Source organism: Bubalus bubalis, chromosome 24, assembly GCF_019923935.1.
Source record: "Bubalus bubalis isolate 160015118507 breed Murrah chromosome 24, NDDB_SH_1, whole genome shotgun sequence".
Lineage (NCBI taxonomy): Eukaryota > Metazoa > Chordata > Mammalia > Artiodactyla > Bovidae > Bubalus > Bubalus bubalis.
This window is the reverse complement of record NC_059180.1, coordinates 2,577,044-2,590,837: the sequence shown is the minus strand read 5'-3', so window position 1 is coordinate 2,590,837 and position 13,794 is coordinate 2,577,044. Positions and strand designations below refer to the sequence as shown.

Here is a 13,794-nt window from a genome sequence, read left to right as displayed (position 1 = left end):
TGGTAAGAGGACGACAGTATTGAATTTCCCCTGTCTCAGTTCTACTGAGGCCCTGAGAAATTTAAGGAATGACTTCTTCCTTGTTCCACAGTGCAATCTCAAAATAAGACCTGCAACACTGGATGTCAAAAACTTGCTTTGCACATTTGCAACCTAAAGAGACTGGGAAAAGGAGCACCTAAGGAGCTGGAGATAAGAAAAAAATTTTGGAGACAGTTATCAGAATGCTGAGAATCTGACCCTCACTCCAGTCACCTCGAGTCAAGTCTAGGGGCTGCAGGAGGCCCCTGGAAGAGCTGGAATACGTGTCCCTGGCAATCTGGGGGAAAGAGCACGGTGGAGTCCGGCTGACACCGGACCAGGCAGAAGAACTGGCCGAAGTGCCTCCAGTGTAAGAGCTGCCCCTGGGAGCGCAGCCACCCTCCCCCCATGGCCACGCGGCTGCAGAGGTGCAAGTGCTCCACGGATCACATATGAGCCAGTTTGGCATTGTCTCAGACCTGGCCAGGAAAGGGAAAGAGGGAGGACAGTACAAGCATGACACCGGGTACCTGGGCTCAGGAAGGGCACACAGGGCCTGGCAGGCTGGAGGAGGCGCGTCCTTCTCAACTGAGGGCCCTACAGCTGGAGATGCCCAGCAGGAAGGGGTCTCAGATTCACAAGGGCTCTCATGGGAAAACACTGCAGGCAAGAAAGTCACGGTCAGGTAAGAACTTCCCTGCATCCTCTCTTTATTCCTCCCCAACCCCACCTCTAGTCAATCTTTCTTTCCTCTGTCCCTGGGTCTCCAGCCTGGGAGGGCTGGGCTCGCTGGGAGAGGGAAAGGAGAAGCAGAAGTGGGGAAGTGGGAGAAGCCCCCGCCACCCGAATCACCTCTCCCACTGCCGGCTGCTGGCTCCGCAGAAGCCTGAGAAGACAGGAGGACAAACAGCTTCAAGAGCGTCTCCTCTGTGTTTTGTCAGATGGTTTAATTCCTGAACTGGGATCATCTGAGGTATTAAACAGAGTGCAGGGGTGTTGATTTTTCTGAGAGTGACTTGAAAGGTAAATGGTAGAAATTCGATACAGTAAAACATGTAAAGAGCATCACTCTCACGATTACAGCAAGAAAAATGCTGGACAAAGTGCAAGCTAATGATTTTTCCTGAAACTACCAGAGAACTGAAGCTGCAGGGCAAACAACTGACTCCAAATTTGGAAACAGACAGGAACCTCCAGGGAGAAGTAGGATCTGAGCCCTGCATTTGCTTATCTGGGACAGACACCACGGAACAGGACTGAAGCCCAGAGGAAGACTCAGCAGAAGTTGTAATGAAACGCCCACGGCCGTGCGTGGACTAGTGTGAGCGTGCCACGCTGAGGGCCACAGCCGCGTGTGGACTGGTGTGAGCGTGCCACCCTGAGGCCCACGACCGCGCACAGACTAGTGTGAGCGTGCCATCCTGAGGGCCACAGCCGCGTGTGGACTAGTGTGAGTGTGCCGTCCTGAGGGCCACAGCTGCATGTGGACTGGTGTGAGTGTGCCGTCCTGAGGCCATGGCCGCGAGTGGACTAGTGTGAGCGTGCTGTCCTGAGGCCCACGGCCGCGCATGGACTAGTGTGAGTGTGCTGCCCTGAGGGCCACAGACACACATGGACTAGTGTGAGCGCGCCATCCTGAGGCCCACGGCCGAGCGTGGACTGGTGTAAGCATGCCATCCTGAGGCCCACGGCTGCGCATGGACTAGTGTGAGCATGCCGTCCTGAGGGCCACAGCCGCATGTGGACTGGTGTGAGCGTGCCGTCCTGAGGCCATGGCCGCGCGTGGACTGGTGTGAGCGTGCCGTCCTGAGGCCCATGGCCGCGCGTGGACTAGTGTGAGCGTGCTGTCCTGAGGGCCACAGCCGCATGTGGACTGGTGTGAGTGTGCCGTCCTGAGGCCCATGGCTGCGCGTGGACTGGTGTGAGCGTGCCGTCCTGAGGGCCACGGCCGCGTGTGGACTAGTGTGAGCGTGCTGTCCTGAGGGCCACAGCCGCGTGTGGACTAGTGTGAGCGTGCTGTCCTGAGGCCCATGGCCGCGAGTGGACTAGTGTGAGCGTGCCGTCCTGAGGCCCATGGCCGCGCGTGGACTAGTGTGAGCGTGCTGTCCTGAGGGCCACAGCCGCATGTGGACTGGTGTGAGTGTGCCGTCCTGAGGCCCATGGCCGCGCGTGGACTGGTGTGAGCGTGCCATCCTGAGGCCCACGGCCGCGCGTGGCTAACGGCCTACTGCAGGGCTTCCCTGCGGGAGCCCTTCAAGGTGCTCACCAGGAAGGTTGACGGTGGTCTGAAGAAAGGCCCTCTCCGGGTGCTGGCGCGGGGGGAGGAGGAGAGCAGCCACGGCTGAAACTCCGCCCAGACCTGTCTCTTCTGTCCCGTCAAGAACAAAATCCCTCCCCTGCAGGGGGGACAGCAAAACCGCGGCCTTCGGGCGCGGGTGGAACCCTGCAGCAGCCGGGAGAAGGCAGTGGTGGCGGTCAGCATCGACACTGCCCTGCCCATCTCCCCAGACCACCCCCCAAAATGCAGAAGGCTTACTAGTCAGAGAAAGAGCAACAGACCTGGCCGGAGGACACTGTGGAGCCCCCTGGCTGGGGAGCTCTGCTTCTGAGAGACCCAGGAGCACATGCCAGCCCAGCAAGGCATGTAGAGCAGGGACAGGAACACCCGTAAAGGCCACAACCCTGCCCAGGGTCACAGGGCCTGCCTAAGAGGCAAGTGTATTCCAGTAAAAAATTACTTTAAAGTGTATATTGTAAACTCTACAGCAGTCATGATAAGAGTTTTCAAAAAAGAGATATAGTCAAAGAAACCAAAAGTTGTTTTTTTTTAAAAAAATACCAACAAAAGTGATAAACAACTAGGCTGGCTGATTGAGAAGAGAGAGAAGCCACAACTGAAAATATTGGAATGAGAGAGGGAACATCACTACTGATACTATGCACACTAAAAGATAATAAGGAAATACCATAAACAATTCTATGTCAATGAATTTGATAACATGGACTAATGTTATCAAATTAGTCCATATCAGATGACATGGACTAATTCCTTGAGAGAAACAAATGACCAAAACTCACCCAAGAAGAAAAACATGATCTTATGTCTAAAATAAGGTATAAATCTTATGTCTAAAATAAAAATAAAATGAAACAAAACAAAATTCCAGTCCCAGATAGTACCACTGGTGAAACCTTCCAAACATACCAACTCCACAGAAAGTAGAAGAGAAAGGGAATATGTCAACTCATTTATGAGGCCAGCATTACCCCAATACCAAATAGATAATCACATTACAAGCAAAGAAAACTGCAGATGAATACCCATCATGAATATAGATGTATATATTCTCCATAAAATATTAGAAACTGAATATAGGAATATACAAAGTGTACAAAAGAAAAATACATCATTACCAAGTGGAATTTATCCCAGGATTGGAAAGTGGGTTCAATAGCAAAAGAACAATCAATGTATTAATAACTCAGCTTATTAAAACTATATAAGAAAAACCATATGTACATTTCAATAGATGGAGAAAAAAGAAATTTATAAAGTTCAACGTTCATTCATGATAAAAACTCTCAACAAATGGTAAAAAAGGGAAAGTTTCTTAACCTTTTGATGCCTTTGAACTGTGTTGGAGAAGACTCTTGAGAGTCCCTTGGACTGCAAGGAGATCAAACCAGTCAATCCTAAAGGAAATCAACCTTGAATATTCATTGGAAGAACTGATGCTGAAGCTGAAGCTCCAATACTTTGGCCACCTGATGCAAAGAACTGACTCACTGGAAAAGACCCTGATGCTGGGTAAGATTGAAGGCTGGAGGAGAAGGGGGTGACAGAGGATGAGATGGCTGGATGGCATCACTGACTCAATGGACACTAAGTGTGAGCAAACTCCAGGAGACAGTGAAGGACAGGGAAGACTGGTGTGCTGCAGTCCACGGGATCGCAAAGAGCTGGACACAGCCTAGCAACCGAACAACAACTGCCTGGATTATTTTCCAAAAGAAGAAAACTGTCTTCTCCAGTAGACAGTTACTTAGGGGTATGCTAAATAATCCTGAGCCAATAATAACTTCTCGGAAAAGATCCTGATGCTGTGACTGAACAACAACATTCTTAACCAAACATAGGACATCCATAAAAACCTACATCTAACATCATACTTAGCAGTGAAAGGGCTTTTGAGATCAGGAACAAGGAAGGGATGTCTCCTCAACCAGCTCTCCTCAATCTATTCATTTCCTACCTGTATGAAAAGGTCATAATACAGATCGAAAAGAGAGAAAACTATCTTTATTTACAAATGAGATGACTTGTCCATGTGGACACTCTTACAGAATTCATGAAAAAGCTCCTGGAATAAGTAAGTTTCCCAAGATGGCAGTGTACATGATTAATATATGAAAGTCAACTATATTCCTGTATACCAGCAATGAACAATGGGAATCTGTGGGAAAAAGAACCCACCACCATTTACCCTTGCACCAAAAACAAAAAAAAAAAAAAAAGAAAAGAAATACTTAGGTATAAATTTAACAAAATCTGTGCAGGATCTGTCTGGTAAAAGGTATAAAACACTGATGACAGAAGTCAAAGAAGACATGGATGAATGGAGAAGTAGACCATATTCATGGATAGGAAGATCAGCTGTTGTAAAGAGGTCAAATTCTCTCACGCCTGATGTACAGATGCAATTCAATACCAATCAAATTCTACAAAATATCTGATCCTTTCAAAATTTCAAGGTCATGAAAAACAAGGAAAAAGCGAGAAATGACTACAGATTGAGGGAGACATAACAACTACATGCAACCTGACAGCCCGAAGTAGACGCTGCGGCAGAAAGAAAAAGACATGAATGGGACAACATGAAATCTGAACAAAATCTAAATATTAGTTAATGGCACTGTACCAATGTCAATTTCTCAGCTTTGATAAATGTATCATGGTTACATAAAATGTTAGTGTTATGGGAAACTGGATGAAGTGTATACAAAACTTTCTGTACAAACTGTAATTCTTCTGTAAATCTAATATTATTTAAAATTAGAAGTTTACTTTCTTGTTTTTAAAAAAACAAAAGGTAAATAGTACCTGCTGGAGACTTCCCCCAAGTGGTTAGGGAACGACTGGTCTAAGGAGAATGTCTTAATGGCAGTGACCTTGACACTAAATGACAGTGAGAGCCAAGAATCAAAGATATTTATTTAAAAGTGACTGCATCCTTCTAAATCCAGTCTGTTTGGTATAACAGTTACACCCTCATGGAGCATGCATTTTATGCCTCGTAACTGTCATCTTTCCATGGAAACTGGCACATAAGATCAGCTTCCCTTAGTTTAAAAGGGGCACAGAGCCGTAAAAACAATGCGAAGTGGCAACCACTTGGTATATTATAATAAATTTATAGAATGAGAGAGTTCATTTTAATCTATAAAAACACAGAAACCCTGGCCTCTGGACTGTAATATCTCCATGGAATCTTAAAAGCAAAGCATTACACAGGTTTACATAAACTTTTCTGAGTTGCTGACAAAGGCTTTCATTAAAGAAAAATGCATTTTTAAATGCCCTTTATTATTTTGATCATTTTTACTTCAATGACACAATGACAGAACCCCATTTACCCAGAACTTTTCATATTACACTCAGACGGATGATCCAAAATAAATCCACGAGACACTTAAGTTGTAATACTCAGGGAATGATAAATATCAGATGGCATTTCTTTCAAATAAAATTATTTAAACAGCATTTTCGTTTTCTACCCCGTGGGAACAAAAGGAATCCAAGTATGATTTGTTAAAGGTTGCATGCGATGCGTTTTGTTAGTTTTTGACCTCAACCGCACACATGAGCCCTTTCGCTGGGCAGCATGGCCTTCCTGTGTTCAGGAGACTGCCGGAGACAGCCCATGTTCTCCTCCAGGTGAAGTCTCAAAGTCTTACCTGTCAGAGTCAAAAGCAGTGTGCCCACCTTTTCTCACTGACAGGGAGAACGCACCTGGCCTGTGGAGTGCTGAGCATGCTGGGGGAGGAGGAGTTATCCAGAAGAGGAGATGGGGCTTCTGAAAGCTCAGAGCCGCCCGTGACTTCCGGCCGCCCCACTTCCCTCCAGGCTTTGCTCCCCTGATGGAAATCTTGGAGAAATGAGAAGCACAGCTGTGCCAAAATGCACAATGTTAGTTCCCACTTGTTTTTTTTTTTTGAAGAAAATCTTCAACTGACAATGCTCTACAGCCAAGCAGAATCCCCTACAAGAATCACCAGAGGTAGCTCTGCTTTTCCTGAACGAGAAATGTCAATCAACCTCGTATCTCCCTTCTGTATTACGGCCTTTCGACAATGCAATGTATAATATAATAATTTACATTTTCTTATACAGAGCAGTGGTACTGTACACATCATTTATCCATCTCAGGATATTAGGCAACAAGAACAGGCAAGGCAGATACTTCACTCTGAAGGCTAAAAGGGTGCCTTTCTATAAATTCCTTTTTCATAAACAGCAGCTCTTCAACACCCTCCTATGGGTGCACGTCAGCAGAAATGTTTACAATTTAACTCATGTTACGGAGAAAAAGATATATGCCACACTTCATGTGACCCTAGTGCCCTTGGTTTCTGAGGAAACAAACAGGAGGGCGGGTTTACAGCCATACTAATTTTAAAAACAGAAGGGCCGTCTAGACTGTTTACCATGCTTCAGTTCAGTTCAGTTCAGTCGCTCAGTCACGTCCGACTCTTTGCGACCCCACGAATCACAGCACGCCAGGCCTCCCTGTTCATCACCAACTCCCGGAGTTCACTCAGACTCATGTCCATCGAGTCAGTGATGCCATCCAGCCATCTCATCCTCTGTCGTCCCCGTCTCCTCCTGCCCCCAGTCCCTCCCATTTACCATGGTAGAATGCAGCATAAAAATATCGGAAATTCTTGTGAAGAAGAGCTCTGAGGAGAGAACTGGTTTGACCAGAGTGGCAGAGCACGTCACCTTACCTGGCGGCGAAGGTGCCCACGCGTTTTATTTCATCTAATAGTAACGCAAACTGTGCTTTCAACAAAAAGAGCAAACTTATTAGCCAGATGTCACCCAGTCTGTAAAGCCGGCTCCGGTGAGGTGGCTTTCTTTTCCTCTTTCTTTTTTAATAAAGTCTAGCTCCCCTGTACAGACAGTTTTAATCTCATTATATCAAGGGTCTGCTTGATGGTATTTAATAATCACAGCGCTTCCCTGAGACAAATCTCCCTGCTCAGATGAGGCTGCCACTGAAATAAACTGAGCAGTGTGTTTTTTTCAGAATCAATGGCTGGTGACAGTTTTGTTTATTGTTCATTAATAAGCAATAAACGATAACATTTCTAGTGGGTAATTGTCAGGTTACTTGATTATATTTCCTTCCAATTTATAAGGCTGACCTATGACTCATCTAAACTTTACACAGCCACATAGTCACAATCCTTCATCGTGGCAGCCAAATATGCCAGAATTAACATTCTGCTAAACGTTCAAGCCAAAATGACTCTCGAGTTATGAAATAGGGTTTTTATGAGAGGTTTTATGTAATCTGTGAACTCTGATCATCTCTAGAAAGATATAAAGGATAAGTAATGGGCTGCCAGAAAACATTTATCTCTTTCGTGAAAGAAAAGCAAACAAAAGACAGAATATGCCATACAGCGGAAAACCAGGCATGGCCAGTGGATGACAGCCAGGAGATGAAACGTGCTGTTATCCCCCAAACCGGTTAGAGTAGCCTGCTGTCTAAACGCCGGAGAACCACCCAGAGATCCAAACGTGTATGTTAAGTTTTTCTAAGATGTTTTAATCAAAAGGACCTACACTTCTATATATCTTCCCACCAAAATAATCAAATTCTAATTTCTTAATGTGCTTGGGAAAAATACACTTTCAATGAAGAGTTCATTTTCTTTTTTCTCCTGTGTTAAAAGCCTTTTTATTTTTCTTCAGCCAGTTTGAACTCATATCCTCAGATTGATTGACCAAGACAAATTCTTAATCCAACGTGATAAAATCACCAAACATGCTTTTTCTGTGTTTGGCTGGACCTTAATTTCTCTTAGTTCTTGAGTCATCACTTGGAGAAATAGGTGTCCATCAGTGTCAGGAATGAACACCCGCCCACAATGGCCACGTCCACAGTCTCCCGTGGTGCCTTGTTAATTTGCCAGAAGGGCAGAGGAAGAAGGCAGTGACTGCATCCTCCAGCCTGAGTCTGTCAGGGTCCCACGGCCTTGCTGCCACGCTGGCCAGCGAGCTGAGTGCTGTGGGCTCCAGGCCATTTATCCTCTTGGTGACCCAGCTCTCATGACCAGTGGGGTCGAATCCAGACTCTTCAGCTGGCAAACCAAGTCCTTCATGGGGGTCCTGACCGCTTTCTCTCACACTGTTTCCCTATCATCACCACCCTGCAAACAGGCCTTGTGGTTGTCTCACAGGGAACGGAACGCTTCCCCATTCTAACATCGCAGTTTCTGTAACCCCCAAATCAAAGCTCAGTCTCTCTCCTGCACTAATCTGTGGCCCATGGACTCTGAGTGGGAGGTGGGGGCATCCATAAAGCTCGCTGTGTGAGTGTGTGCACCCTGCTGGTCCCCGGCGCTCAGCATCTGCCCCTCCGCTCCCCCGAGGCAGCGACGGAGGCTTCGCTGCTCTGGATCCTCCCCCTGAACCTCAGAGTCCCCTTCCTTCCTGGGGCCTCTGTGCTTGCTGCCTGCCTCTTTCACCATTCCAAGCACTCGTCCCCTCTGCAAAGGCTGCAGTGAGGCGCCTGTTGACTTGTCTGCTGTCTGTCTTCCCACAGAACAGGTCTCATCAGAGCAGGGTCACCATCAGACTTCCAGAGCCTGGAACAGGTCTAGGCAGAGAGACACCCAATCGATATTTGCTGAATTAATGAATATGTGAATGAATCAGCCTTTCAAAGCAGTTTGAGACGTGAGAGAGGTTCTGATGTGGTTGTACGCGATGAGGGAAATGAGCCTCCTGGTATTTGGAAGGACGCTGTGTGATACTTGGATCTAGCTCAACTAACACAACACAGCCTTGATGCTCTCTTCTTTTCGCCTTCTGATCCTTTACGGTGGCCCCCTTTCCTTGCAAGCAGGTATCGAAGCCCTCTCAGGCGTATGTGTGTATTGCCGTGTTTACTGCTGCTCTCTTTCTTTTTCAAGTGCATATTTAAAACTTACTCACTTCTACAAAGGCTTCCTTTCCCCGTGACCCGCAAAATAACTTCTGGAGAGATGCTAGTGGTAGGGCCTTGGGCTGCATGTGCGTTACACAGAAGGAAGCCCACAAAACCAGAGTGTCAAGAACTGAGGCCACTGGCTGCCTGCTGAGGGCTGTCCATCCTTTCTTCATGCAGACAGATATTTTGGTAAATGGCAGGTCATATGTCAAAAAAATTTCTGAACCCGTGCTCTTATTACTATTTCCTTCCAATATCCCTTCAAAGGGAGAAGGAAGGACTGCTCTCCCCAGTCTCTCTGTCAGACTCACTCCTTCAAGACTAATTCCACGTCCCTTCGTCAGGAGGCTCTGTCCAGCCAAACCCCCATTTCCACCCTCTCCTTCTTCCCCTCTCTCCTGCCCCCTTCACAGTGGCTCCAGCATGGCTTCCTGTAAGTCTCATCTCCTTGGACACGCTTCACTCCCCAACTCCAAGGCTAGGGTATGCTTTGTACTCCTGTATGATATCTAGGGAAAGAGGTTTGAGTGGTGGGAAGCTGAATAAATGTATGAAAAGTGTGGACAAAGCTAGTGACCCCAGAAGGCTGGCAGCCAGAGGTGAAGTTCAAGTAGGAGCAAAGGAGATTCTGCTACATTCGGGGGGATAATTCTGAGGAAAAGGCTTCTTCGCAGAGAGATGTTCACTCCTGATCTGTTTTTCTCTCTCCCTCCGCTGTGCATTCCTTCCCTCACCGGGCAGAGATGGGACTTAGCTAAACGGTGACGTGGGGGAAATACAGACAAGGTGTGCTCAGCTTGTAAATGGTGCAGCCACTGTGGAAGACGATACGGCAGTTCCTTGAAAAGTCAAACAGGGTTACCATACAATCCAGCAAGTCCATTTCTGGGCATGTGACCAAAAGGATTGAAAGCAGAGACTTGAACAGATACTTGCACATCCATGTTCAGGGCAGCATTAGTCACAGTAGCCGAAAAGTCGAAACCACCCCAGTGTCCACTGATGGATGAATGGGTAAACAAAATGTGGCTCATCCACACACGGGAGTGTTAATCAGTCTTAAAAATGAAGGAAATTCTGACGCCTGCTGCAACCTGGGTGAACCTTGCAAACATTGTACTGAACAGAAGACGTCTAACACGAAGGGCAGAGGCATTATCCCAGGTAGAGGAGGAGTAGCCCAATCCAGAGAGGCAGCAAGGAGCACAGAATTAATGAGTGCAGGGAATAATGAGTTACTGTGTCGAGGGAAAAACTTTGAGTTTGGGAAGATGAAGAAATTCCAGGAGCGGATTGCGGTGATGGTTGTTCCCCAGTGGGAAAGTACCCAGTGTCATTCAGAACCACTTAAAATGGCGAATTTTATATTATACATATTTTATCACAATCTTTTTTTTTTTTTTTAACAAAAGGACCCATTTGGCAATGGGGTGTGGAGACACTGATGGAAACCTTGAGAAAAGTTTCTACCAGAACTTCTCTCGGAGGAAGCTGTGTGATGAGCAGCAAGATGACGTGCGAGGCCAGCACCCCGCGGACCAACGGGAGTGACAGGGTCTCCTCCTGGGTGTTCTGGTCACAGCCGAGGAGAGCTCTCCAGTCCGAGACAGAGGTGGAGGAGTGGCTGAGGATGACGCGCACAGGCTGGGTGTTCTCACCAGCACTTCCCTGCCCTCCCTCTGAGGGGCCCTGGCAGATACGGGGCTGAGACCAGACGCCCTCAAGGAGAGAGCCACCAGGATCTCAAATCCTAGTTCTGTCAGAAAAAGGATGACCTTTCTGATAAATACAAGGACAAAACTGAATGAAACTCACGGGTTATCTAAGATTTGCATAACATATAGTTCAGGTGACCACATTTTCCAAACCTGAAATTAGAAAGTGTCTGAGGAAGGGGTCTTTCTGATTTGTAAATATGGGAGGGAAGGTCTGATAAGGTCACAAAAATTACCTTTAATTCTATATTTAACACACACCCTTTGTGTCGTTGTGTGTTGCTGCATTCAGTCAGTCATGTCCGACTCTGTGACCCCATGAACTGGAGCCTGTCAGGCTCCTCTGTCCAGGGGATTTCCCAGGCAAGAACACGGGAGTGGGTTGCCATGCCCTCCTCCAGGGGATCTTCCCAACCCAGGGGTCAAATCCCTGCTCTTGCATCTCCTGAACTCGAAGGTGGGTTCTTTAACTGCTGAGCCACCTGGAAAGCCACACACCCTTTACTGAGAAGAATAAAATGTCAAAAATTATTCTAGTTTAGAACGACACAGCCACCGTGTGATAGCAACACAGACTGGGATTGTGCTATCCTGGAAGCGCTGTCTCAGTCAGGGGTTTTCGATCCTGGCTGCAGCCCGGAATTACCTGAGGAACTTCGAAAAGTGCCCATGCCTGGCTCCCCCGCCCCCGACGTTCTGGTGGAATAGGCCTGGGTGGGTTCTGGGACTTTCCGAAGTTCCCCTTGTGATTCCAACGTGAAGCCACAGCTGAGCTCTGGTCTAGATAAAGGAAACCAATTTCCTAATCATTGCATAAGTAGATGGATCTGCAGATGTAGTAATTCAAATGAGATGTAGATTCAAGGGGTTCCTAAGAACTCCTTGCTGTTGGCAAGGAGCTTTTGGAAACTTGCTCTCAAAAACATTTATACAAAACAGTACCCAGGAGCCTCTATGTTGCGCCGGGTCACTCAAAGCTGACGGCTGGAGTCTTCTGGCTCCAAGTCAACCTCAGTCCCTGAGGACCTGCGAGGAGGGGTGCCTGTCACCCCGACAGCTGCTGGGACCGTTCTCTGCAGACGGTATCCACCTTTACGTGGGGACGGATAAACACAAACTCTCCTAATTCGGCAATCAGGACAGATAATTGCATCTTTGTAATTGTTTTCTTTTTTCAGCTTAGGTTCACTTTGATGGGAGATGGTAAAATTAGTCCACAAACCATGTGAAGTTTGCTTCTTTGCTGATTAAAGCCTTAATTGATTCAGAATGTTTTACAAATCAATCTCTGTGAATTACTCCAGGCACACGAAGCCATCTTATAAAGAAGTGTTAGCCCCAAATAAGGTTTTGAACGAGCACCGAGTTAACAGACAGCCCTTCTGGTGGAGACATTCAAGTTCTGCTTGGGATGGAAATGAGTCTTGCTTTCTCCCATTTGTGTTCAAATTACTCATTCCATTTCTTTTTGGAGGCAACCAAGCAGCAGGGGACCAACTAAAACTCTTCAGCTTGACGCACACAAACCTCCCCAGACCCAGAAACGCCCATGTGGGATCACCAACCCCTGCAAGCAGGGGAGAAACGACATACTGGAGACGCAGCTCGGGTTTTACTGAGACATCAAAGGAAGCAATGCGTGGATTCTACTTGAACAAAGAAACACAAAAGAGAAAGGCGGGAGGAGCCAGGCTCTGGTGGCGCCACAGGCCGCTGCAGGCGCTGCCCTGCCCTCCGGCTGCACACGTGAGGCCACCGAGTTGTTAAAAACCGGTAGGAGTTGAGCTCCTCTGCTCCCTGAAATCCAAAGGAACCCAACTGATGAGCGGCTCTCTCATCCTAAGAGCGCCACCACCCTGAGGACACCGGAAGTAAAGGTCCTGAGAACGAGACACCGTGAGAACAAGCCAGCCTGGAAGGAGACTCCTAACCCAGCGCCCAGCTGACCACGGGTGGGCGGGAGATAATCCTCTGGCTTCATGCTCCTGCTTCATGACCCACAGAATCACGAGAAGAGGCAGGGAGGGGGAAATGATTGCATTTAGCAAGTAAATGTTGGAGGTAGCTTTCACACTGGATAACCAAACACAGTACATTTGCTCCTCCTGCTCCAGTATCGACAAGCTATTACTTCATCTTTATGATATGCTTTGAGACCCCAGGGGAAATTCCAGGCTCTCTAGTTTTTTGTTGATGAACGTTTTCTTACATGTTTCCTAAAGTAAAGCATGCATCTTCTATTTGACTTGCTCTTCTCAATGTTTCCTTGCATAAATACCCTTTGTTGAGTTTGGTGTCATCTCTCCTCCACGGTGTTTCCTGGCTGTCGAGTGTCCCCTGGTGGTGTGTTCATCTTTGCTTTTGAGACTTCACGGGAGAATCTCGCTGAAGTGAGAAGGGGGTCACGGTGCTGCTGACCAGCGTGCTTATCCAGGTAGCCTTCTGGGAGTGAGTTCTAACCTCTCCTCCTGGCTTTAGAACTAGAGGACTGGCCTGTCTCTCTCACACACAAATCTCAGTACTCAGAGCTCTCGTCTGTGGGGAAACACATCTGTGGCCACAGCAGCGGGGGGGCAGTGATACGTCCGCGGGTCTGGGGAACACTGCTGCAGAGCCGTCAGCCCCCGTCTGCATCTCCGTGCCACCATGCTCTCGGCGGCTCCCGCCTCTGGTGCTGCTCCCACCGTCTCCAAGCTTCCTTCCCATGCACTCTTGTTTGCTCTCTCTCTTCAGGAATTCTTCATAATATATCCCCTTTCCTTTTTTTCTGTGTTATCTAGCTGAGTCTTTGGAAAAGACCCTGATGCTGGGAAAGACTGAGGGCAGGAGGAGAAGGGGGC

The 13,794-nt window shown here is 47.5% G+C and overlaps 1 protein-coding gene across 3 annotated transcripts in view; it reads right to left on the bottom strand.

Moving 5' to 3' along the window:
• The window catches only part of SDK1 (sidekick cell adhesion molecule 1), a 628,823-nt gene that overhangs the window by 243,272 nt on the left and 371,757 nt on the right, over nt 1–13,794 (bottom strand). The gene's annotated exons all lie outside the window — the stretch shown is intronic.